Source organism: Balearica regulorum, chromosome 1 (assembly GCF_011004875.1).
Source record: "Balearica regulorum gibbericeps isolate bBalReg1 chromosome 1, bBalReg1.pri, whole genome shotgun sequence".
NCBI lineage: Eukaryota > Metazoa > Chordata > Aves > Gruiformes > Gruidae > Balearica > Balearica regulorum.
Window position 1 is genome coordinate 195,002,454 of NC_046184.1, and position 25,412 is coordinate 195,027,865.

The following is a 25,412-nucleotide window of genomic DNA, read 5'->3' on the forward strand; positions in this document are numbered from 1 at the left end:
CTCAGAGTAGGAGGCAATTGCTGCAGGGATTTCTGCCTGTCATCAACTAACCCAGGCCATGCCTCCTTGCAGCACCTTCTGTTCACTTGAGCTTCCTGGCTATAGAGACTTTATTACTGCTTCCATCCATGCACACCACTCCACAGGCACTTCAACAGGCTCCTTTTCTGCTAACAGAAGGGCTGCAAAGCATCCTCTGGCTGTCGGAATCAATTGCTCGCTCTAGCCAGAGGTCAGCAACTCTGCGCCCCAAACTTTGTAATGTTTGCTAGCCCCTCTGAATGTCCTCTGCCAAGTCCCCCTCTCTTGGGAAAAGGGGACCTATTTGCCGAGTAAACTCATCACGGCAGCACTGGCCAGAGCTTCTGACAAGCCATCCCTCTGCACTGTCACAGTCCTGCAGTGCTGCCCTGCATGGGCAGTGGGTAAAAATAAAAACAAAGGGGGTTTAAACGGTTATTCTTCCCTTTTTGCAGCAGCTGAAAATCTAACTCATTTTCTGTCTTTCCCACATGAATCCTTGACTGCAGTGGCTTGAGAAGCACCCTGGCAATGGCAAGGTTGTTGTTAATGACTGATTGCTCCGGGGCAGTGGATGATTTGGTGCACCTGATACAGGGAGAAGGTCAGAAGAGAAACAAGTCAAATGAGTGGGTGCCTGTAGTTGTTATGCTTCTTCTGATGTATCTGGCAGAGACTGCAGAAATGGCTAGATGACTAATAGAAGTGTTGGTATAATATGGGGAGCCCCACACCCCAAAGCACCACAGGCACAGACCACGTCACCACCACCACCAGCAGCAAGGTGCCTGACACTGGTGGAAGGGACAAAGAACTAGCACCTGTGTCCTCTGCATTCAGGTAGAAAAAAAAATTTATTTTCTCTTTCTTTTGGACTTTGTAAACAATTTTAGAGACTGTATATACAACTTATTTTGCCTGATTGGATGCATCTGGGTTACTTGTTCTGTCTGTTCTCTGCAGTTTTAAGCACTTCCCCACTAATTGTTGTTTCCTTGACCAAAAGCTTTACTTTTGCCTTCTGAATTCCATATTGTGGTGGGTTGACCCTGGCTGAACACCAGGTGCCCCCCAAAGCCGCTCTGTCACTGCCCTCCTCAGCTGGGCAGGGGAGAGAAAATTTAATGAAAGGCTCGTTGGTGGAGACAAGGACAGTGAGAGATCACTCACCAATTACCATCATGGGCAAAACAGACTCAACTCAGGAAAATTAATTTAATTTAATACCAATCATATCAGAGTCAAGTAATGAGAAATAAAACCAAATCTTAAAACACCTTCCCCTCACCACCACCCCCCATCCTCCCAGGTTCAACTTCACTCCTGATTTTTCTCCCTCCTCCACCCACCAGCGGCACAGGGGGACAGGGAATGGGGGTTGTGGTCAGTTCATCACACGTTGTCTCTGCTGCTCCTTCCTCCTCAGGGGGAGGACTCCTCACACTCTGCCCCTGCTCCAGCATGGGGTCCCTCCCATGGGACACAGTCCTCCACCACCTTCTCCAACATGAGTCCTTCCCACAGGCTGCAGTTCTTCACCAACTGCTCCAGCGTGGGTCCCTCCCACGGGGTGCAGACCCTCAGGAACAGACTGCTCCAGCGTGGGTCCCCCACGGGGTCACAAGTCCTGCCAGCAAACCTGCTCCAGTGTGGACTCCTCTTTCCATGGGTCCACAGGTCCTGCCAGGAGCCTGCTCCAGCACGGGCTTCCCATGGGGTCACAGCCTCCTTCGGGCATCCACCTGCTCCAGCGTGGGGTCCTCCATAGGCTGCAGGATATCTGCTCCACCATGGACCTCCATGGGATGCAGGGCGACAGCCTGCCTCACCATGGTCTTCTCCATGGGCTGCAGGGGAATCTCTGCTCCGGTGCCTGGAGCACCTCCTCCCCCTCCTTCTTCGCTGACCTTGGTGTCTGCAGAGTTGTTCCTCTCATGTGTTCTCACTCCTCTCTCTCTGGCTGTAATTGCTCTTGGTGTTGTGCAGGGGTATTTTTCCCTTTCTTAACTATGTTATCCCAGAGGCACTACCACCGTCACTGATGGGCTTGGGCTTGGCCTTGGCCAGCGGCAGGTCCGTCTTGGAGCTGGCTGGCATTGGCTCTGTCAGACATGGGGGAAGCTTCTAGCAGCTTCTCACAGAAGCCACCCCTGTAGCCCCTCGCTACCAAAACCTTGCCACGCAAACCCAATACACATATTGAATTGACAGCACATGCACACACAGCCCCAATACCACCCTCAATGCCTCCTGGGGCTCTGAGATGCCCCCAAGGCCAGATCCAAACCTCAAAGTGAAGACATGGCCCAAAAGTGCTGCCTCAGGGCCTCTCTCCACTCAAGAGCATGCCGGCAGCCAGGGTGCCTGTACCAGCCTTCTCACCCCAAACTATATTCAGCCCACAAACACTTGCTCCTGGCAGCTGCATTTGTCCTCCTCGTCTGGCAGACAGCAGCCCCACAACCTCTGCTCGCTGTCCCAGGAACACTGCCTGACAGGGCCACTCGTTCTGGGGAGCTCTTTGCAGCAGTGTATTGTGGTGGATATGATGGTCCTAATTATAACAGGCTGAACGGAGACAGAAGGGATGACAAAGATGGCATCACGGAAGGGTGACACGGAGCAACTACAGCTCCCTCAGGGCTGCACTAGCACCAAATGCTGCACCTCGATGGAATATGCTGCAATTAGAAAGCTCACCTGCACGTACCATTGAACGAAGGCTGTGGTGAACTGCTACATGTACTGAGTTGTACGCATGCTCTGGAGCCAGAGGAGTACCCACTGCTGGGTACTTTTATGTGTACACACAGTTTTACATGGTCTTACTGGTATCTGAACATCTGCTACTACTTAGAAGATAACTCAGTCCTGACCTACCTATGGAGAAGATCTTGGGTATTGTTTTTTAAAACAGTTGATAGGTCAGAATACAAACACTACTAGGAAAATGCCCAGGTGAGCACGTGTATGTTACATTTAGCTCTGCCTGCTCCTGGTGCCGCTATCCTGCCCATATCCATCCATTACTTCTTACAGTCAACTCCTTTGGAGCATGTGTGTTTTGTTCCTTGTTCAGAGTTCCATGCAGCATGATCCTGGTATGAGTATTGGCTCCTGGGGACCGTAGCAGTGACAATAATAGTAATACTTCAATATCAACCAAGTTAGTAGAATCCCTATGATAAAATACCTGGTTATATTATTAATAAAACCCATCCATATTTCTATAGAATTATTCGTTAACGGTACTTTCTCTTCAGCTAATGTAGCATAACTAGGATATAACAGCAGATTTGTATGGATAAGGCTTCTAGAGTGAAGAGTTAAATTGTATTTGCCATCAGCAATATGATGTTAAATGTATGAACTGAAAACACACTAGCCACCAATCAACAACATTGTCTAAGCACCAGAAAACACAGAAAAGACAAGTTCTTGACTCTGGCTCAGTAGGGCTGCCACTTAGATATTTTTGAAATTCAATTAAGCAAATGTCATCATTCCTAACACAAACCATCTTGCTTTGAGCATGCTTTTGAATGCTCAGAGCAAAGCAGAAAGGAGCACTGGAACTCTGAGGAGTTAGGAGTTATTCCCATATTAGGTACTATTTCCACAATGAGCTGCATTCCCAGTTTAGCCATTTTCATTATGCCAATTTATTGCATATTATATACTAGGGATGTGTGTTTAGATTAAAACCTCATTTTTGTAGGTGCTACATGAACAAGTCATGAGACAGTCCCTGGTCCTGCAGACTCCAAAGCAGTGTCACAGTGACCTGGAAGCAGAGGATAAAGAACATGTACGATGGGGAGAAGGTGCAAATTAATGTGTCCAGCAAAAACGCACATTCTTCAGAGTAGGCAAAATCTTGCTTTTCAGGAGAAAAATTGTATAGCATGAATGTGCACATGGACTATGCAGACACCTCCATATTTAAGGGTGGATGTAGTAGTTATGAAATGAGACAGATAAATAGCCTAAGAAATTTCAGTGCTCTCTGTGTAGAGAACCCATGTATTAGGTGGTCATGTTCCTCCCCAGTGACCCATCAACCCTAAAATTAAAAGGATCTGGGAATGAGAGGACAGTTCAGGCTCTGCACCCATTGCAGCTTGAGCTCTCTGTTCCCACTGCCATCAACAGAAGCAGCTTTACCTCTACAATCTCCTCATGCTCTGAAAAAAAAAAATGGGGCTAAAAGAACCAACACTTGGCAGACCTCAGATGTGACAAGAAACCCCCCACTGCCTCCAGTGATTCGCATTTTCCGAAGAAATTTAGGCATGGAGGAACCTGAATGTGACTGTAAGTGTGTGGAAGTCTCAAGTAAATGAGGCTGTTTTGAAAATGGGACCCAACCATGTAGCTAGAAAACCATGAAGGACTTCAGGATGTACCTACACTGCACCAAGTGAAGGTGGCTTGAAGAGCCTGAGGGCCAGGATCATTGTAGTCAGGGCAGCTGAACACACTTTGATCTTTTGCTGCCACGTAACCCTGTATTAATGCAAATATGGCACCTCTGCATGGCACTTCACAGCAGCGTGAGGCGACACCAGCTCATGGCCGTGCCCGCTTGGGAACGGCAGCTGCGGGGAGCAGCGTGGACATGTCTGCAAGCGCTTACACCAGCCCATCTATGCTGGTTGCTCCTTACTTCACAGAGATGGCCTCAGCATCTGTTTTAAAGGAGCTGGAAGGGCCCAGGGGGACAGGTGGGAAAACTAAAATAGCTCTAAATGCAGCGAGGAGGGGAAGGCAGGTGAGATAGCAAGCAGAGGTGAGACCAGACACTGGAATCTGAAGGTATAAGGCAACAGATTATGAATGAAGATACTTGTTTAAGTGTCTTGGTAACGTGGCAATAAGACTCCTCGTATTACCACTTCAGCAAACAGTGCATATACAACATGGCATTGTGAAATCTCGAAATCTTTGTACGCAAATACAGTTAGGAGAAGAAAAAAGGAAAACTTGGCCATATTTCTGACTCTCTTCTTTGGGAAATAATGTTGACACAGCCAGAACAGGCCTGCTATATCCAACTCTCATGCACATGTCCTCATTCCTATGGCTTAATAATCATAATGAACTATGAGGGGAAGGTAAATAGTCCTCATTCCACATCTCCGAGGATAATAAGAAGAAGGAAGAGATTTCAAACATCGGTAATGACTTGTAGAGCTGCACATTGCTTAAAACGTCAACCACGAGCCAAGAAATACCCCTCAAGGCTGCAATCAAAAACTGTTTTTGGCTCTGTGCTGTGAACAGAAATTTCATTTGATCAACAGAGTTATTGCAACAGACTTGCTGTTTAGAGTCTGGAAGCTCGTCTCTGAAGTGGCACCCCTCACTGCAGCTAAAGCCTCCTGCACGGCAAAGCTTTGGGCTCGTGAAACACAGCTCTGGCTAGCAGCTTCAGGTTAATCGTGACGACAACCGAGGAGTGTCTTCGATGCTTCTCCCTTTGCTAGCTTAGAAGTCTGTGTAACTTTTCATGGGGAAATAGGAGAGCTCTGAGAGTGGCAAAAATACTCCTCTCTCTGTGAGTGGATGTTGCTTTGGGAGAACAAAATCAGCTGAACTGGTTTTTGTGAAGAGGTTCAGCCATCTGCTCCCAGGAGCTGTACAAGTATCGGGACAATCCCTGGCCCATGGGCCTTGCAGGCTAAGAAGAAAACAGACGTGTATGTGTTCCCCCCGCCAGAAAAAAAACCCGCCTGCCAGAGAATACTGGCAGGGAGAAGAGGGAGGAATTGAAAATTATTTTTTAACAGAGTTTCTCAGAAAATGTCAGACCTTCTCAAAATATATTAGATACTTTTTTTGTTGAAATGTAAAAAGTAGACAACATTTAAGTTGAAATTTGGAAAACTGAAGGTCTATTATTCATATATATATCTCTACCATCATAAATGTTTTTCCTGCTGGTATCACTAAGGAAAGAGTTTTGAGAAGAGAGATGGTTGTTAGTAGCAGAAAGTAATTTCCAACAAGCAACAACAAGCTATACTGATCCGAGAAAACCAAAGAAATACTTACTACTCCTGAACACCACACACTGAACCCTATCCAGCTAATTACTTAGGGACATATGGATAATTGGCATCTCCACGCTGACGGTTTGGTGATCTGGCAAAACAGAACCTTTTCCAACCATGGGAATAAGATTTAAAAGAAAAAAGAAAAAAATCACAGGCTCCTGTTCAGCAAAAAGAAACCAATGGGGCACAGAGACCCTTACCTGTGTCAGAGACACAAAAGCTCCACTGCAAACCTGACATGAGCTGCCTGAGATCCCTGGGGGAGAAGGAGGAATTTCAGACAAATATGCCATAGGAGAGAGCTCTAGAACCCAGAGAAACAACTGGGTCCTCACATTGGCCATGAGCAAAAGGGCCAGAAAACTAAACAAGCTAGAAATAGACTTATTTTGGGGGTGTGATGTATGCTGGCACCCCAGCACTGGAACAAGTTGACCAGAGAAGTTGTGGATGCCCCATCATTGGAAATGTTCAAAGTCAGGTTGGATCATCCAGTGGAAGTTGTCCCTGCCCACAGTAGCAGGGGTGGACTAGATGATCTTTGAAAGTCTCTTCCAATGCAAATAATTCTATGATTCTCTGATTTCCTACTTAAGCACTGAAATGAGAAGCCTAAAATTTGCTGGTTCTGACAGTTTGAACTGCCATTAAAAGCAATGTGACTTTTCCAAATATCATCTCTGATATTTTATTTTGTTTTTAAACAGAAAACCACTAACACCGCTTTATTTTTTTACAAAGAATGGGGCAACTCAAGGAGTCTGCAATGAGTTTAGAGTCTGTGACTTTCTTATTCAAATTGAGACAGTATGAAAAGAGGCGATGATAAATTACTGTGATCAAAGATGTACCTTTCTAAGAAGAGGGAAGTGCTAAGTACAAAAGAGGGGAAACACTGCTGCTTCCAGGCTTTATGTCTGACAGAAATGAAACAAAACACCCATAGAAAAATAGTATGTTTATTTCCAGGGAGAAATACACAGCTTAACATCCAGCTAAAGCAACACGGCAATGAGAGATTACAACAGCATATGGCCAAGGTGAGCATTTGCTTTCTGCAGAGTGGCCCTGGATGGACAGAGAGACATTTTCTGTACAGGGGAGATAGAGATCGCAACCATTGTACAACTGTTACACCCGATCCCTAATTCAAAAACCATGTAGTGTCACCAGAGCGTGGTGGTGTTTGCAGGTACAAGCGCTACCAGCAAGCTCAGAGCAGTGGTGAAAGAGGAGGGGCCATCCCAGGGTGCTAGAAATAACTGCATGAGCAGCTAAAGCCCGTAAGAAATGTTGGCACCTACTACTGCGAACAAAAAGTTCGTTTGTAATTAAAGTCAAATCCCAGGAAGGGTGTGTGTTGCATCACTTGGAAGCACACATAGATTTGGGGCAAAATGGGGAAATCAGTAGTGTTGACACTATACCTTTTCGTGTTTTGCATCAATAAGCCACAGAGGTGGCAATCGGTAGTTACCCCCAAGGTAAACACGGCCATTTCACACCTCCTGTTTCCTCTCCAGTGCTGGGGACAAACAGTGCAGCACTGGTTCCCATTCATGCCTCTCTGCAGCCATCGACCTGTGGCTTGGCTCCCATCTGAGATCAGGTGCTGGCCTGGTCCCACGCCAACTCTAGCAGCAGAGGATTGTGAAGGTATCTCAAAGGCTTGCCCCTTCTCTTGTAGCAAAGGCAACCATTGAAGCGGGGGCTGCCCCCCTTATTCACAGCAACTATTGAGACCTGAGAAGTAGCTGGGACTTGGCCCAATGCAGTGCACACCAGTCACAGAAAGACACCGTAAGCAGGGCCACAGTTGTTTCTCCTCCTTCAATAAAAAGGTGTCCCCTTACTGAGACCTGCTTTCCTACAAAGGCTCTGCGTGGCCCCCTTCATCCTCTGGAGCTCCTGCCTGCCAAGGAGGGAAGGGGCCCAATGCCAATGAGCGGCTTCCCAGCATGGGTAAATTTGATCGTTCAGGAGTGCTGGGAGCAAACACCAATCCTGAAGCAAACAGCCCCATCCAGTCCTGCTGTGCAACATGACTAAACAGATCCGCACAGGCAGAGCTGTGCAGACTGTGAGTGGAAACCAAACACAGAGCACGCTGCCCAGTCTTTTTTTTTTTTTTTTCTATTCAATGGAGGCTCATCCTTCCCTTTATTTAAGCAACACTTCCAATGGGAAGAAATGCTGAAAAAAACTACTGCCACATCATGGGGGCTTCTCACCAAGCTCCACGGTGAAGCTAAGAGGAATTCTGCCCATTTTCCTAAAAGTGAGTACAGCCCATACCTTTGCAAAAGGTCGGAGAGGAGGAGCCATGGGCGAAGGGAGAAGGCAGAGATAGGTAGGATACCCTGGGGCAGGGAGAAGCTCCCCAGCTTGTGTAACTTGCCAGTGTAGAGAATTGCTCTGACAAGTTATGCAGGCTTCTACAGCAGCTATGAATTTGATCCTGTAAAAAAAAAAACAAGTTTCAACAACTTAATCACATGCCTGGCTCACATGGCAGCAAGGGCAACACACAGTAGCAAATGCTGATTTTTTTTTTTGTTTGTTTGTTTTGTTTGTTTTTTAATATAAAGTGGGAGTGAGGAGTGAAACTTGGGTGGGGCTTTCTACTACTCACTGGGAGGAAAAATAATGTCTTTGCAACAGCCTCTGCCTTGTTTTTCGGTCTCCCTCAAGAGCACGGGGCTCCGCCATGGTTGGTAATGCCACAGTTTTTCCAGGACTCACAGACCCCAGGTTGTTCTGCAGCCCAGACTGGCTTTGATACTGCCCTCACCGGGTCTCACGGACTGAGCTGAGCTGGAGTGGGCTGAGGGCAGGAGGTTTGGCTCATTGCCTGGCGCAAGCCTGAGCAGCAGGCAGCGGTGCTTGGCCACACTGTCTTGGGGAAAAAGATGAAGGTATCAGGAGTGGGAGGTGTCAAGATCGCAGCCCGGGGAGGGATGCCGGGAGGAAGGCTGTGCAGGGCAGCTGCGCCGCCGGGAACCTGAGTCACGCCGATGCTCCGTGCTCGTGCAATGGTGCAGCTCTCTGAACCTCACTGCAGCTAGGAGCACCGACTTGCTGAGGCAGCATGCAGCTGACAGGGCTCCCATCAACACCTTCCTCTTCCCAGCCCTGGTACGAAAGAAATCCTGGCTGGTGTGAGCAACCTGTAGGCAGCGGTGAGGCAGGCCTCCCTGGGGAGGGAGGTCTCACCAGCAGGTCTGTGTCAAAACCAGGTCAGTCACCACCTGGTCAGATTTTACTGGTCACAGTTGGTTATTTTTTTCCAAAGACACATGTCAAAATCATCTTGTCTGCAAGTGTCTCAAAGTGAAACTGTTTTAACTCACAGAGACCTCTGGGTTTTGTTCTGTTCCATCTCCACCTCTCGTTTTCTGTGGTGGCAGACACCCCAAAGACTCAAATCAACAAACCACTTTTTGTTGTTTTGACAATTTTTAAATTAAAACCCTATCTTTTCTTTACCTACTTGTCTCATGCAATATCTAAATGTAGATCTGCAGGTCTTAGACTTTGGGTCCATTTTCCATAATCCTGTTCATGTTAGATTATCACAGCGGGCAAAACCAGCAGTGGGTCAGCCAGCTGTCTGCCTGCCTCTTTCATTGCAGGGCAACCAGCCTTCCCAGACAGAAAGACATCAAAGCTTTGCTGTCTGACACCCTGAGATCCTCACAGAGATGCAGCTTTTCCTGGCAAAGCTAAGCTTTACTGATGAATCTTGCGTGCACCCATGTAAAGCAGCGTACCCGAAGCTGGAAGAGCTGCACGGGGACGGGCTCCTGCCTCCTCACAACCCACACGGCTGGGTCAGCCACTGGCTGCAGGACACGCTTGGCTCAGCTCTTCCCTTTTAACTCCTCTGGTAAAGCAGTACAGTCTCAAATGTGGCCACAGTGATGCTGCTACAAAAAATACAGGAAGGGAAACCAGTTTTAACAGAGTATGGCACCTTTGTACTCGCGTAACTATTCACACTGGTGGTCGTACCAGCAACAATCTCCTTGTGAAAATACAAATTATCTCCCCAAGCGTAAGTCCTGCGCTACTCGGCAGAAACAGTTTGTGTCTTGCAAAGTATCCTTCTGGTTTAGAGGAACCAGAAATGTAAAGGAGAATATTTGATTTCCTTTTAAAAATAGTTTTTTTTCTAAGGAATGCGTTTTTTAACCACAAGAGGATACAAGATGGAAGGGATACAGGACCTAATAACCCACCTGGAAATACTTTGTATGGAAAAGCAGCTCAGCGAGTTTGGGGATTGTGCCAAAGAATTATCAGACAGGCCTTGCTTGATATGATTCGGGTTTGTGGGCAGCTTTTACAGCCCAGCAGGATTTCCCAAAGCTGAGGTGCTTTTAAGCTGCCCGTGTGTGTGCCTGGCCCTTATTGCAGTCCTGGCTGTTGGCCAGAGCGATTCTGTTTGTAAGAGAGTGAACAAGTGAGGATCATTAGGACTTGGAAGAAGCTCAGTTCTTGCTCACTGAGGACTCTGGAGACACAAAATGGGACAAAAAGAGTACAGAAATGTACCAGAATGTGGGAACCTGTAAGGAGATGGCATGGTCCTGCAAATGTCAGCTATTTAGGATATGGTCTGCAGGCTGCGGGAAAACTTGTATGCAGAAATGAGGTGAACATGGATGCAGGAGACTAAGAGGCTTCCTGCAAGATCTGCGTGTATCTCCAGCTCTGAGGCGATCACACATCAGCAGATCTTTATTCTGAACATGGAGTGGTGGATTTCAGTAGCTTCTCCACAGCTGGGACTCTGCTCCTAATCCTTCATGGTCATGAGTGACCATATGGCCTCAGGAGCAGCAGCATAGTGTTAAAAAATGTGAGAGTTTTCAGAAGCAGAGCTGTCACTGCACTCTCTTCAAGAGGGAAAAATAGTTCAATGAAAAGGTAAAGATGGGGGGACACCCCCTACCCTGTATTTTTTCAGGATAAAAAAGGACTGCTAAAGAAACCATCCAACCTCCTGCAGAACACGATAATTGAACTCTGACATCCATGGGGGCCATGGGTTGCATTTCCAAATAAAAATTTATGGATTTTTGAGCAATCTTGGTTTGGGGGGGAACGAGAAAGGAGGAAAGAAGGAAAGAAAAGTAAGTTCCATGGAAAGCTGCCATTCTTCATTGAATCAAAAATAGAACTTCTTGGAAGTTTACCAACCAGGCATTTTTGTGTGGAAAACACTAACTCTGCAGATTGGGCACTGTCCAAGGAAAAATACACACCAGTTTTGGACAAGAATAGTTAGGGGTCTAGATGTTTTCACTCTAAAATACCTGCCAGACAGTCCCTGCTATGGCAGGACGTGAGACACTCGCAACGCCTGTTATTTTTCTGTAGCACGTTATAGGTCTGGCTTTTGGTCTCTGTGCATCCACAGGGTTTTTGGGAAGTGTCTGTGAGTCCTGGAGCTCAGCTTGCCTGTTACAGTCAGTGGAGATCCAATCAGTACACTTATTGGAGTCCCGGGAGCTTTTTATCCGAGTTTGACACCTGCACGTCGACAGATGACTTAGGCCTTGCACTGCGCTGCAGTGAGGAGACTCAAGGGAAGGGATGTCAGAGTGTGTTTTTTTCAGGGCTGGTAACAGGACTGCTTTGGTCCAAGGGTCTTTTTCTGAAGAATAAATCCATGTTTAGCATGAGGCAAAGCACAGAAGGAGCAGGGGACAAGCAGGGAAACTGCCCATCCCCTGGGCTGTGATGGGATTTGCCGTTTGCTTGAATTTGGGGATTGCTAAACTGATATCCTCTAAGGTTGGTGTTTCACGCTTGATATTGCTGCTTGCCCTGAGTCTTTGGGCAGTGGGTGAGGATGGAAAATGGGAGCACAGTTTTTAGCTTGAGGGCTTCCTCCTCCCATTGAAAAGTCCCAGACCTACCCTTGCTATTATTTGATCTCATGCATGGTAAGGAGAATTTTGAGGGGTTTTTTTTAGCCCTCTTCAAACTCTCCCACTTCAATGCTTGTCTTAACAGTATCAGAGCACCCACCTTTTCCATCTGCTTGTCTGCATACACTTGCCCATGCAGTTTCTCTCCCCTGTGTTTCACCTTGTGCTGAATGCAATGCTGTCCTCAGTGAGTCAAATCCAACGAGGCACCTAACTTTCACCTAGGGAAGGCACAGTGCTGAAATTCCTCTTGGGTTCTCTGCATCATGAGCAAACCCTTTATCTGGATGGGTATATGTTCCCTTGGTCCACCTGTCCCCAGTCTCACATCGTCACCCTTGGAGCCATGTACTGTATGTACCCCCAGCGAGCTGGGCCTTCCACCCGGGGCTGCACTGAAAATACCTGATTGTTTCACTTTTATTTGGAGGGAGAAGTCTGTGTTCATACTCTTGCCTGGGGCACAGCACAGCTCTTGAGCAGGACTAGTATTTCTGGTTTCTTCACAATACAGACTTTATCAGGCAGAAGAAAGCTGAACTCTTGAGTTTTTCCAAAGAGGGTCACAACAAGCTTGGCTAGAGCCTCACACCAGTTGGCTGTGTCCTCTGAGTGCCCAGGGCTGGGACTGCACTGAAGAACACGGCCACTTGTGCAAGCAGGCTCTCTCGCTCATCAACACATGGAGCAGCTCCATATCCTCTTCCTTCTGTACTTTCACACTCCAGTTGCTCAGAAGGGTGCCAGAATTTGGACAGGATTCAGTAGAGCCAATATATTTATGTCTGTATATGTAGGTAGGTAGGTATGTATCCCTGTATGGAAGGTGGACTAAACACAGTTCTTGCTTTTGGATAGTATAAAGCTAGCATTTTTGCTGGTGGTAACCTCGACAGGGTAAAGAGAAAGCACAGCAGAGCTCACCCCACACGGGTCATCACTGACGGGGCATGAGAGCTTGGCCTCAGTCATACCCTTATCAGCTCAAAGCTGGATTCCCTGCTGGAAGGCAAGTGAAAGGTTGTGTGCCTGTTTGGCAGCGTGTCACTTAGAAGCTCAGGGAAGACGAAGCCAGAAGGAGCTAATGAGGAGACTGGGAATGTACTGAAAGATGCCCTGAGAAGGCAGGAAGAGGACATGGAGGAGCCAAGCCTGTCCCTCTGTCCAGGTGTTGAAGTATCCAAGCGTGCAAGGACATGGAGTCCAGTGATCTGTGCAGATGCTGCACTGGGTCGCGATGTCGCATGGGAGAGGCTGAGCGCAGGGAGAATCATAGAAGCATAGAACGGTTTGGTTGGAAGGGACCTTAAAGATCATCTAGTTCCAACCCCCCTGCTGCAGGCAGGGACACTCTCCAGTATACCAGGTTGCCCAAAGCCTCATCCAACCTGGCCTTGAACACTTCCAGGGATGGGGCCTCCACAACTGCTCCAGGCAACCTGTTCCAGTGCCTCACCACCCTCACAGGGAAGAATTTCTTCCTAACATCTAATCTAAATCTACCCTCTTTTAGCTTAATCCCATTACCCCTTGTCCTGTCACTACACTCCCTGATAAACAGTCCCTCACCATCTTTCCTGTAGGCCCCTTCAGGTACTGGAAGGCTGCTCTAAGGTGTCCCTGGAGCCTTCTTTTCTCCAGGCTGAACAACCCCAACTCTCTCAGCCTGTCCTCATAGGAGAGGTGCTCCAGCCCTCCAGTCAGCTTCGTGGCCCTCCTCTGGACTCCCTCCAACAGCTCAATGTCTCTCCTGTACTGGGGCCCCCAGCGCTGGACACAGTACTCCAGGTGGGGTCTCACAAGAGCGGAGTAGAGGGGCAGGATCACCTCCCTCGACCTGCTGGTCACACTTCTTTTGATGCAGCCCAGGACATGGTTGGCTTTCTGGGTGGCAAGTGCACACTGCTGGCTCATGTTGAGCTTCTCATCAGTCAATACCCCCAAGTCCTTCTCCTCAGGGCTGCTCTCAATCCATTCTCTGCCCAGCCTATAGTTGTGCTTGGGATTGCCCCAACCCATGTGCAGGACCTTGCACTTGGCCTTGTTGAACTTCATGCGGTTCTCACGGGCCCACCTCTCCAGCCTGTCAAGGTCCCTCTGGATGGCATCCCTTCCCTCCAGCGTGTCAATCACACCATGCAGCTTGGTGTCGTCAGCAAACTTGCTGAGGGTGCACTCGATCCCACTGTCCATGTCGCTGACAAAGATGTTGAACAGTGCTGGTCCCAGTACCGACCCCTGAGGAACGCCACTTGTCACTGATCTCCACTTGGAGATTGAGCTGTTGACCACAACTCTTTGGGAAGGGTGGGAGGTTCCCAAGGCGCAGAAGAACCCTTAGCTCTCAGAGGCTGGGTCTGGCATGAAGGTGTGAGCAGATGGATCGGGATTTTAGTTGCTCTGTAAGAGGTGATAATGACTGAGCAGAAAAGTTAAACTAGGTGTTTTTTATCAACTGAGAAAGCACTGGAAGGTGGTGGCTGACCCTTAGGAATAGGATGACCCAGAAAGCAGCTGTAGTAAGGGGGTGGAGGTGCTAATGATGTGTTCTGTCAAGGGCTGACACGTGCTCCCTCATGTCTGGGTGTCTAAAGCTTAGTGAGCTGATTTCTCTTTTTTTAGGCTGGCAACTTATGCTGGTGTAGGCAGGCATGTCTCAGTGTTGTGGTAATGGCAGAGCAGCTTTGGGAGAAATGGGGAAGGAAGGAAGCAAGGAAGGAAGCAAGGAAGGAAGGAAGGAAGGAAGGAAGGAGGTTTGTGAAGCGACCCATGAATTTCTGAGGTGTTAGGATAAGCAAGACTCAGCTGGGAATAGGTGATATGGTTTTGGGGACCCTGGGTGGGTAAGGGACATGGAGGACATTGGCGGGTTTTGAATGATTCTAGGCAGGTAAAGGCATACTCAGGTGTACGGGGACTTTGATAGTCTTGGCATTTGGCTGGAAACAGTGATTCTCTGTTTATCTCCTCTTACTCTCCCAACCCTCACCTGATGCCAATTCTCTTAACACAGTATTTCCCTTAACACATCCCTCTTCCCCAGCAAGATCACTCCTTTTCCCTTTCCTCCCCTCCATGCAGAGGCTTTTTCTGCCCTCATGGGCTGCTGGAACTGGCAAGGGGCTGGGCATCTTGCCTTCAGCCAAGGGCAGTAGGCACAGATGAGCTGTTTACATCAGAAACATCTGGTTTTGTCTCTCCAGGCATAAGAAAAATAGGCAGTCTGCCATCTCAGGAGGTGACTTTGTCTATGCCCTGAGCCAGCTCTGGGCAACAGAAAGGGAGACTTTCTTTTGGGAGCTCCTGCTGGGGTTCCTCCTGTGGCTGCAAAGGTGCAGACATGCTTGTGGAAGCAACTGTAGCTACTGAGTGCTCATGACAGCCACATGCGGAGGACCCTGAGGGTCAGGAGGCCGTGACAGGAGCTCTACAAAAGCTCTAGAATAGACCAACCTTCCTCCAAAATGCCTGACATCCAGAGAGTTTGGTAATTTGAAGTGCAACAGTATGGGACAGTGCAGGACAGCTCCAAAGAGAGATGTCAAGTCTGGGACCTCGGCTGCGATCCACCGGACACGAGTGGGGATGCCTGCAGCAGGACTAACAGTGCCTGTGCTGTTATCTGCTGCTGGGAAGGGGTGCCGCTGCCTGCCTACCTGCCAGCATGGAGATGTCTGTGCAAGGTCAGCTTGCAACACCCCAGGGGCAGAGATGACCGAGGTGTGAAGTAAGGCATCACGGGACAGCAGTGAGATGGTCTGCCACATGCCTACACAACCCCCAAAGCCAGCAAACTCTATGCCCAATGGATTTACCATAGCTCAAAGAAGGATTATTTACTAAGACCATCTTTTTTTTTTTTTCCTTTTTAAAGGAAAAAGTGGCACCTCATCAAAAGATAGTGGAAGGCAAATGAACCCAGTACAGTAAAGCCACTGTGTCAGGAAGTACAGAACAAACCCACACCCCATCAGAACTAACCCGCTTTTAGCTTTGCATCCAAAAATATTAGTCCATTTATTGCCCATTAAAAATTCCCTTTGTCTCTTCTCATTTGTGCTGCATGCTTGAGATGTTAAAGCTGGCATTGTCAGTCTTTCAAGTAATGTTTGAGATCTATTTACTCATTAACTTTCAAATGCAGGACACTTTCAAAATTTTTTCCTGAGGGCATCCCTGTGTTCTGTTTGAGAGAGTTACTGTTGTTTTCTCACCGACCCTGAAGGGCTGTTTACTATACCATCTCTCCCTTTTAATCCTCTTTTCCTTTCATGTCTAAGAGACAGTGTTAAACAGAACACATGGGGAAAAGGCGGATCTCACACATTATAATCATCTATACTTAACTGAAGAAAAGAAATGTTTTGCAATTAGAGGTCTCATTTTGTAAATTAACACTGAAGAAGCTTTTTCCTATGTATTTTCGAGATAAAACCTCTGTCTTTCCGAGCCCCAGGTTTGTATGGATATTAACTTGGATAAAGGGTTTCTAGAATTGATCCTATGAGTCGATGTGCACTCGGTACAGTGACTGGGCTGCCATAAAAAGGATTTTTCTTAGGAGACCCGACACAGAGGGATGTCTCGAGATGTACACACAGGAATGTGGGCAGTACCGAGATGCTGAACTATAACAGAAAACGTTACATTTCAAAACTGGCCACTGTTTCTGGTGTTTTGTTTTTTTTTTTTACAGGATGCCTTGATTTCTCTAGCTCTTTTTGCCCTATATCTGAGCACTTTAAAACTGTGAATGTATTTATCGTCACGACTTTTCCATGGGGCAGTGTGGGACGCCACATTATACAGATCTGAGAGGCAGAGGCTGAGGCTATGGTTTGATGAGCACTTCTTTTAGCAGCAGTGCCAACATAAGCATCCCCTTATTTCCCCTTCCCCTCTCCCACCACTCACTCACCCCTCAGCTGTGCCAGTTTCAATGCTGTGTGGGAAACAAATCACAGAACACATCCAGGATAAAAATAGCTGAAAAAGAGAGAGAGAGAAATGAATTCCAGAACCTGGACTGACATCCTATGTGTACCTCCAAAGCCAACACACCAGAACTTTTTTAGTTCAGATTCAATCCATCTCCATCAATAATTTTTACCTGATTTCATATAGGACAGAAAGGCACAAGTTTCAAAAGCTATCAATTTCCTTTCTAAATTTTGTGCAAATTGATGGCTGGATGAGGGATAGAGACCTTAATTAGAGAAACGCAGCCAGCAGCTAACTGGTGAGTGAGTGTGTGCACACTGGCTGACTGCGTATACATTAGCTGGTCAGCCAATATATACGTACCTGACTGCTGCCCAATGAGGAGTCTTAGAGCATATAGGGAGGGGAGACTTGGGCTTGTTGCAGCTATTTGATTTCAGGAGGAGGAGGGAGAAGGGAGGCAACTATGAAGCAAGGGTCACAGACCCACAGGAAACCAAGTGCCATTAGTTCCACTGCTCACAAAGCAATTTGTTTCAAAAAAAAAACCCCAAAATTCTCTTCTGCTAGTGAGCCTGTAAATCAAGTGAATAGTTTTTCATCCAATCTGGGAGGAAGCTGAGAGTTCAGTCTCAGATTCCTGTTCAGAATCCAGCAACCACTTCTGCTTTTAGCACTCCAAACACCGATGGAAACCACGGATACTGATTTCTTTCCCATACTCACATGTCACTTAAAGCCCTTGTTTCTCCTGAATAACTCTTTTAAGCACTTGCTTCATCTCTGTTTCTACCTGTCATCTTTCTAATCTACAACAGCTTGCCAAGAGGTCTGCTCCATTCTTTTTTTTTTTTTGTATCCTTTGTGCCTTCCCTCTGGCCGATGAATGGCCTCAAACTTCGGTACAGGGCGGTACACAAAATGCTCAGCATATTATATCTGAAAACGATGAGTATTTTGGTGCAAACAAAAGTTGGCTCTTCCTGCCCACCTCTTCTCAGGGGAAAGAGACTTTGTGTCTCCTTGCCACTTTTGCTGACCTGCAGAGGGGACTGGGTGGGCTGGGAGCCACAGCGTGGAAGAGGAGCCACGAAACACCCTGTGAGCCATGGCTGTAGTCCATGGACAGAAGTGGAAGGGTCTTTATGTTCCTGTGCTCATACCTTCTTTTCAGCAGCCCTCCCAAATGAGTTTTTCACCATCAGCTCTCCAGCATGCAGGAGACCGAGTGCTAAGCAAGCAGCACCTGGTTGCACACGGGGGATGCACACTGAGCGGTGTGGCTGCTTGCCTCTCTTCTTGGGAAGGGAGTAGTGGACTGTCTCTGTGTCAGAAGCAGATACCGTCTTTGGTAGGGAAAGCTTTAATGAGAACAAGTCTCTGATAGAAACTGGGTCTATTCCTACCATATGTGGGTTTCTGTAGCCTTTGCTTTCCCCAGTAGCAGAAATTATCAGCACCACAGGCAGGTCTTGGGCTTTTCCAGGTGGGAAGCCAGAGGTTTTGGGCAGCTGGGGATTTTCCTGATGTGGGAAATCCCTGGGTGGCAATACTCCAGTGGAGTGGGCTCTGTGCCATCCCCGCTGCAGACACCCAGGAATGTTACTCAAGTTGCACCCAGTGTGATCTATTTGCAAGATACTCTGGTCTCACCACAGGTATGGAGCAAGGTGTGATGGGAAACACCTGAGACAGCTCCCAGGGGATCTGCCTGCATTAATTCCCTGGTCATTGCATACCTCTGGGTCTGCTCCAGTCTGCGCACCGGGGTAGCTGCTAGAGGTCAGCTCAGCTCCTGCAAGAGGAGCATCTTCATAGACCTTCCTAGCACTGATTTCACTTTCAGGACTAGTTTCTGTAGGGATTTTTTTTTTCCCAAATGGAAGAATATAGCTGTTATGCAAATAAAGGAGATCTAAAGCAGAAGCTAGGGCTGCCTTGCTGGAGAGGGGTGCTCGAAGGTCCCATCCCCTCTCCTCACCAGACATGGGAGTGTAGGAGGTGCTGGTGAATCCTCACCAACATGGAGCAGCCTCATGCAGAGCAGAGCAGCCCTTACATTGCTGTAAGTGATGTTAGGATCTGGCTTTATCCTCGGGCAGCTACAGAATTTGGGGAAGTGGTGGTAGGGGGGATGATCAGAAAGCTGACAGAAATTGTGTAATTGGTGTATCAAAGGCCCTTCGCATCTCCTCCTGTCACATTTTAACAGTACCCTATTTTATGCTATGTGTCACAAAACAACAAAATCATTACTGATAAAACTTGCCTTAAGCAAGAGGACACATGTGAACAATAAAGCACTAAGAGCCACATTTTCAAAAGTGTGTGTGCAGAAATGTCTATTGTACAATGTATAAGCAGCATGTGGTCTGGATGTGGCAAGCAGCAACGGGAGAGGAAAAGGGGAACAGATGGAACCTGTACATGAGTGACAAGAGCGGACGTAGGCTCAGATCGAGTTTTGCAGTGTGCAGAGGCTGAGCTTTTGAAAAGCTTTAAATAATAACCACATTTTAAGGAGGACTGCATCAATGAGGCATGCAGATAAGCACGCCGAATGGTGAAACTGCAGAGGACACAGCAGTGGAGACAGTGATATATACAGAGCATATGAAAAGTTTGGTCTGACACACCGGCCATGCGTACAATCAAAGGTGTGCACATTTTAGAAACATCAGCCTCCCTGAAACCTCAATGACTTAGCAATAAAACATCAGGAAACGATAAGTCGGGGTCAGAAAGGTCTGAGAATTCCACACAGTTGAAATAAAGATTGAGCAAGAGGAATTAGCATCAAGAAATGAGATTCAGATGTTTAAAGATGATTGTCTGAACCAAGTTAATATAACGCACCATGTTTCACTTCAAAACGTTTGGATCGTGCAGCTGGGGAACCCTTCCAATGATTGTGAAATGGAGCAGCTCGCTGTATCTGAGAAGGGTGGGATAGGTGTGTCAACCTGGACACAAGCAGGCTATAAATGATGAATTGGGATTACAGCCTTTACTGTCCCAGTCCAGTTTTACCAGTTCCCTGGGCCACTAGCACAGAAAACAAGCCCGGCAGCAAGGCTGTATGAAGCTCCTACCTTCCCATATTCCGGACGTGCCCTCTCCCCCCATCCATCTCCCCATAGACTGAAAATGCTCGCTTTTTCCCAACTGCGAAGCACTCTTGCTCTCTTACCTTCACCATATTCAAGAGAACACCTATTCAGCTATCCAGCCTTTCCAGGGGAATTTATCCCCTCTCCTCCCCTTCCACCAAGTCTACTGTTGGAGTTCACAGCTTTAGAAAATTATGTTTACAAACCTGCAACCATCAGAGATAATTACATTTTCACTTCTCTTCGCATGTGCACAGAAGGAAGCCTTTACCCGTATTAATGCAGTCCAGCACCACGACCTCCTGTGTGGGACACTGCAAGTCCACAAAACTCGCACAGTTTCAATGCTAAACTTTTTATTCTGGCAAATCTCAGATGGGTTTATATCAACTTAGAGATACACATGTATTGCATAAGCTCCTTCAGCCTAGCAAAGTAATCTGAGTGTCCAAAAGTGCCCACCTGAAAACCACACCTCGCGGGGAATGAGAATCCCATTGGTAAGAGGGGTTTGCAGGCTGGCAACTCCTTTGGTTCGTAGCTTTGTTAAATTGTATTGCTGGGGGAGGGCTCTTTCCTGGGACACGGTAACACATTCAGCAGCCCTTGGGGGAGAAACAACTGGAGATGAGCATGGATTCTGTAACAATGCTCCTCCGTGCACTATCTGCTCATGGCGACCATTTCTCAATTGGGGTGATGTACTGGACAATACAGATACTAAGCTCTCATATCGTAGATCTTTTTCCGTGCTCTATTCACATGTGTTTTCATGGCAGCCGGACATGCATAATGATGCCGTTACAGGCCAAAATGCTCTCTGGTACATCTCTAGTGAATCTAAAGACAAATTTGACACTGTGATTTATGTCGTGAACAAAACAGACCAGGGTGTGTTCTCTCGCCCGTCAGCAAGTGCCACAGCAGAGTTCTTATATATGGCAAGCTCCTCTCCCATAGCCACCCCCCAAACAAAAAAGCGTGGCCGGCCTGGAGGAGCAGCATCTCATGGCGGGCTCCGAGGCCAAGGGCAGAGCCGTGCCAGGGGATGCTCAAATGTGGGGCTGAGCCTGTCCCCTCTCCTGGGGCAGACAGAGCCAGGACAAAGTCACTTCTTTCACAGTATCTCCAGCACTTGCTGATTTCAGAAGACTCCATGTAAAGTTCAGCATCTCCTATCACTTGAAGCGCACAGCCTGGGTTTTCCACTCACGCTATGGGAAGTTGGTTGGGGTTTGCTCTATTGCTGACGGCTTGAAATTTTTATTTGCAGTTCCTTCCCGTTTCCTTTTCAGACATGCATCATACAGACCCACTGAAGCTGCACAAATTTACCAAAACTGCGAGAAGAGCAGACATTCCTTATCACAACGAAGCTTTTAACGTGCCTAGTCAACACTGAAGCAGCAGAGGTAGACCTGGGCAAGCACTCCCTGATGTCCTGTCAGGTGCCGGTACCCACATCCCGCGCATAGGAACCTTGGTGCCGATGGCTACCTGAAGTCTTGTGTCCACAGCTCCCATCCTTCCTGGGATGCCACCCAGCATACTCGGACATCAGCACTTAGGGGGTGGGAAGCATGCTGGGACATTTTTTGATTTAAAATTTGCAGCACTGCTACTGCCTCGTAGAGAGTTGGGTCATTTACTGCTAACGGTGAAAGGGACTGTGTGCATGCTGGGGTGCCATGTGTCCCCAGCACAGGATGAGACCTCTAGGAGAGATCACGTGGATGTATACCAAACGCATCCCTGACATAAACAGGTCTACTCCCATTTCATATATGGGCCATGTGGGAAGGCAGGACTTGCTGCCTGGAGCCCATACCTGCCCACAAGCCTCACAGTCCTGACAGCTCTGAGCCATATGGCACCCAACTGTGTCTGGGGACCTCCTAGCCACACGGTACCCAACCGTACCTGGCAGAGAGCTGGTGGAGCCCGTGGCACCATCACACCTTGCCGCAGCTGTGCACAAGAGCTTTACTTGTCTCCTCTCACCCCACCCCATCAGCACAGAGAGCGAGAGGTGCCAGCCACATCGCGGAGGAGCAGGAGATGAGCTATCTAAAACAAGGGAGGGATTTTAACCCCCATTGCCACCCCCCCATATTGCACCTGCCATTATAATGACCAAAATTATCCAGTGACATCACTCATCAGCCATAGAAAAGCTCAAAACAGGCAAGTTCCCTGTGGAAATCACCTGAGGAAATAGGCTTGTCTTAACACTTAGAAGAACATCCCTGACCGGTTACTTCTCTCCCAGGCCCGTGATTCACTCCCCACTCCGCACTGGCTGACCACATTTTGGGTGCCTTGGGATAAGAATCGTTATTCTTTGCTCCGGTCCAGGAAAGCCCTGATGTGCGTTGGAATGTCTCTGGCTTGTTACAATTAAAATTATTGCTAATTTCATGGGGGAGCCATTTTCATGCATTGCCTTTTTATAGAGGGATTTAACAGGGTCCACCCAAACTGCCAGAGTCACAACACAAAGAAATCAATGAACACCTTGGCATGGTGCTTTCCTTGCCTAAATTTGCATCAGGCTTGTTTACAGCCAGCAGGCCGGGAGAAAAGGGTCATTTATAATACGCGCTGTGGCACTGCTTGCCTGAATTTTAAGGAGTCAGCAACTTTGATAAATTCTTGCCGCAGCTTGCAGACGCAGTTCAGAATGTCTCTTCCGCCTACTGCAGGAAGCTGGTCACTGTATCAAAGATCAAAGTTGCTCACACCAACGCAGGAAGGTTATATACAAGCAAAAAGGAACTACAAATGCTTGTATTTGGATGCAGGGTTTTGCCGTTGTGCATGTATTGGTCTCTAAATTTGACCATAAACCGCTTGAATCAATTCAGAAACAAACCACTTGCTGCAGCACCACCCAGATTACTCACAGGCTAATCCTCCTGTTGCAGAGACAAGATACTCTGTTATCAAGATGTTTGATATGACTTTGAAAAGATGGGTTTATCGAAAATCGTATTAGAGACTTATTTAAAGAGCGTAATGACCTTAAGTGACTGTGCTTTAAAAAGGCTAACAAAAGAGTACGTAATCTGACATGGGCGCATATTGCAGGAATTTCCCTCTGTTACACGTACAGCATCTGCAGAACAGGCAAAAGTTTATCAAGAAGTGAAGCTCATCGAATCACTTAATTATTTCACAGGAATAAACCAAGAGGAGGCTTTTTATACATCTCCAAAAATCACAAAGGTAGACGGGATCTTTTCAGAAGTTGTTCCTGAAACCAAGCGTCCCTGGGATAAACCACACCTAAGAATTGCTATTAAGAAACTTCTGGTCGGCTCTGGCAGTTTTGATGCAAACCTCACTGCTGCCGGACTGCCACGGGAGAGAAGACCTGCTGGGGAACGCAACCGAGCGTGTCACCCCCTCTTCTTCTCCCCTCCACCACAGGATAGGAAATCTGAGAAAAGACAAATAAACCAGATTTTTAAAACGCTTCAGTGGCTCTAGTGGGCTCTTGCACACAAACAGGATTCACGAGCATTTTAGGTTGATTTCCTTTCATTTCTGGTCTTTCTGCATCCCTGCTCTGTTCTGGTTTACTATTCTCCAGCTCCCTGTACAAACAGGATCTTTCCTCAACAATGTTCTGCCACATCATCTTCCTTCCTTTGTATACAGGCTGATACTGCGTGTTACACACCACTCGGCTTCCTAAGGCACCTCATTTCTCAATGCTAGCAAAAACAGGAACCAAAAGCAAAGCAGCAATAAAACACTAAATTCTCGCCGTAGTTTAAAACTGAACTCTTGAGAGTTTCCGATTCAAGATGACTTTTCAGTTAACGGATTTTTTCTAGTTTAGTGCTCTGGGGGGCCGCGCTGCGGAATATGTGCAAATGAGGCACTCATACTTTTAATCAGATTCAAATGCCTCTCCAGCGAGGTCTGCAACACTGACCCACGGTTTTCCTCCTTTTTTTTTTTTTTTTCCCTGGTGTGGAAAAGTGAAGCCAGCTGAGCAAAGTGCACATTGCTTCACTGTTCATCTCTTTTCGCCCATCTTGTAAGGCTTGCTGTCTGATTTTGTGCTCCAGGGAGACTAGATAGAACGTCTTTAGGGAGAAGAGAAAACCACAGGGCTCACTGCACATTGCACAAATGCTCTTGTTATTCTGAGGCCTGAAGAAACGAGGAAGGAAGCTTGAGGCTGGTGGTTTGGCAGGTGTGAGGCCTTTTTTACACAGACATCTGTTTCAAGTGGTAGCTCTGGGCTCGGGGATGAGCAGGGAATGCCTGTCACCCCCACCCCTTCTCTGTGTCACGACACAAGGGGTCTTGGGCTCCCGAAGAAGCGATGGCACCCACTTGCTCAAGCTGCACTTTGGGACTCTGCTGTCTCGTGTTTGTGGGGCAGGGCTGCAAAGTGAGACAATTCCTCCCTGCAAACTGGCGACTAGGTAATGCGGCTGCTCTTCTGCCGCCTGAGACAGAGGTGCTGCTGCTGCCGCACCGGCACGCACAAAATGGATGGGGTTAGAGTACAAAATGGGTGAACGGCAACGTGTACGCTAAGCTTGATGCAAAGACCTGATGAAAACGGTTTGGATGCTACCACGTACACCACATCAAAATGAATTTTTCTAATCCTGCTAGATTATTTCTAGCGGTTTAGGTAACACTGCTGGTGATCCCTTTACGGTTCTGAATGAACTGCTTTGGCAGGATGCTACGGCACACTCGCCTCTAAGCCTTGCACTGCCACGTTTGAAGGAATTCATTAATGCTTGATGGTTAATTATCTATGGGATAATATCTGGCATCTCCACCTTAGAAACAATCTAGAAAGAAACTGCAGTTTTCAGGGGTGGATCCTGCTCTGCTAAAACTCACGTGTGGGGAGGAAAAAAGGGTTTGCATAATATCCTCCCTGGTGGGGATTCTTGGGGGCAAGTAAGCGTTGAGCCACATTGTTATTTTAAATGACAGTAAGTTCTTTCTCCTGTAGGTCACTGCAGACTTTTTAATGAACATTTAGCAACTTAATTATCTTTATGACTGCTACTCCTCTGTTACAGATTGCTGAAACTGGTCAGTGAATTTAAGAGTTACTGAAGGAAGGGCAGATATGCAGAAAAGCAGAGACTGAGACGTGTATACAGCTGCCCATGCGATCACAGACCCTCATTTCCGTAAGAAATCAAGCTGAAGCCATTTCAAGGTGAGGGACTGTGGTTAATCCCTCCCAACACACTCATTAATACAGCCCAAAACGCATCTCCTTGTCCACTGACAAGGAGAGTCAGTCAAGTACAGCCTTAGCCTGGGGAAGAGAGGAGCTACAGTAACTGACATGGGCTTCATGGGGA

The 25,412-nt window shown here is 47.4% G+C and overlaps 1 long non-coding RNA gene across 4 annotated transcripts in view; it reads right to left on the reverse strand.

Annotated features, from left to right (window-relative positions):
* Positions 1-25,412, reverse strand: part of LOC142599912 (uncharacterized) — a 76,792-nt gene that overhangs the window by 28,575 nt on the left and 22,805 nt on the right. For all 4 annotated transcript variants that reach the window (XR_012833376.1, XR_012833378.1, XR_012833377.1 and 1 more), the window contains exon 2: positions 16,932-16,999. This is a non-coding gene — a long non-coding RNA (uncharacterized LOC142599912). The remainder of the gene's footprint in view (positions 1-16,931; positions 17,000-25,412) is intronic.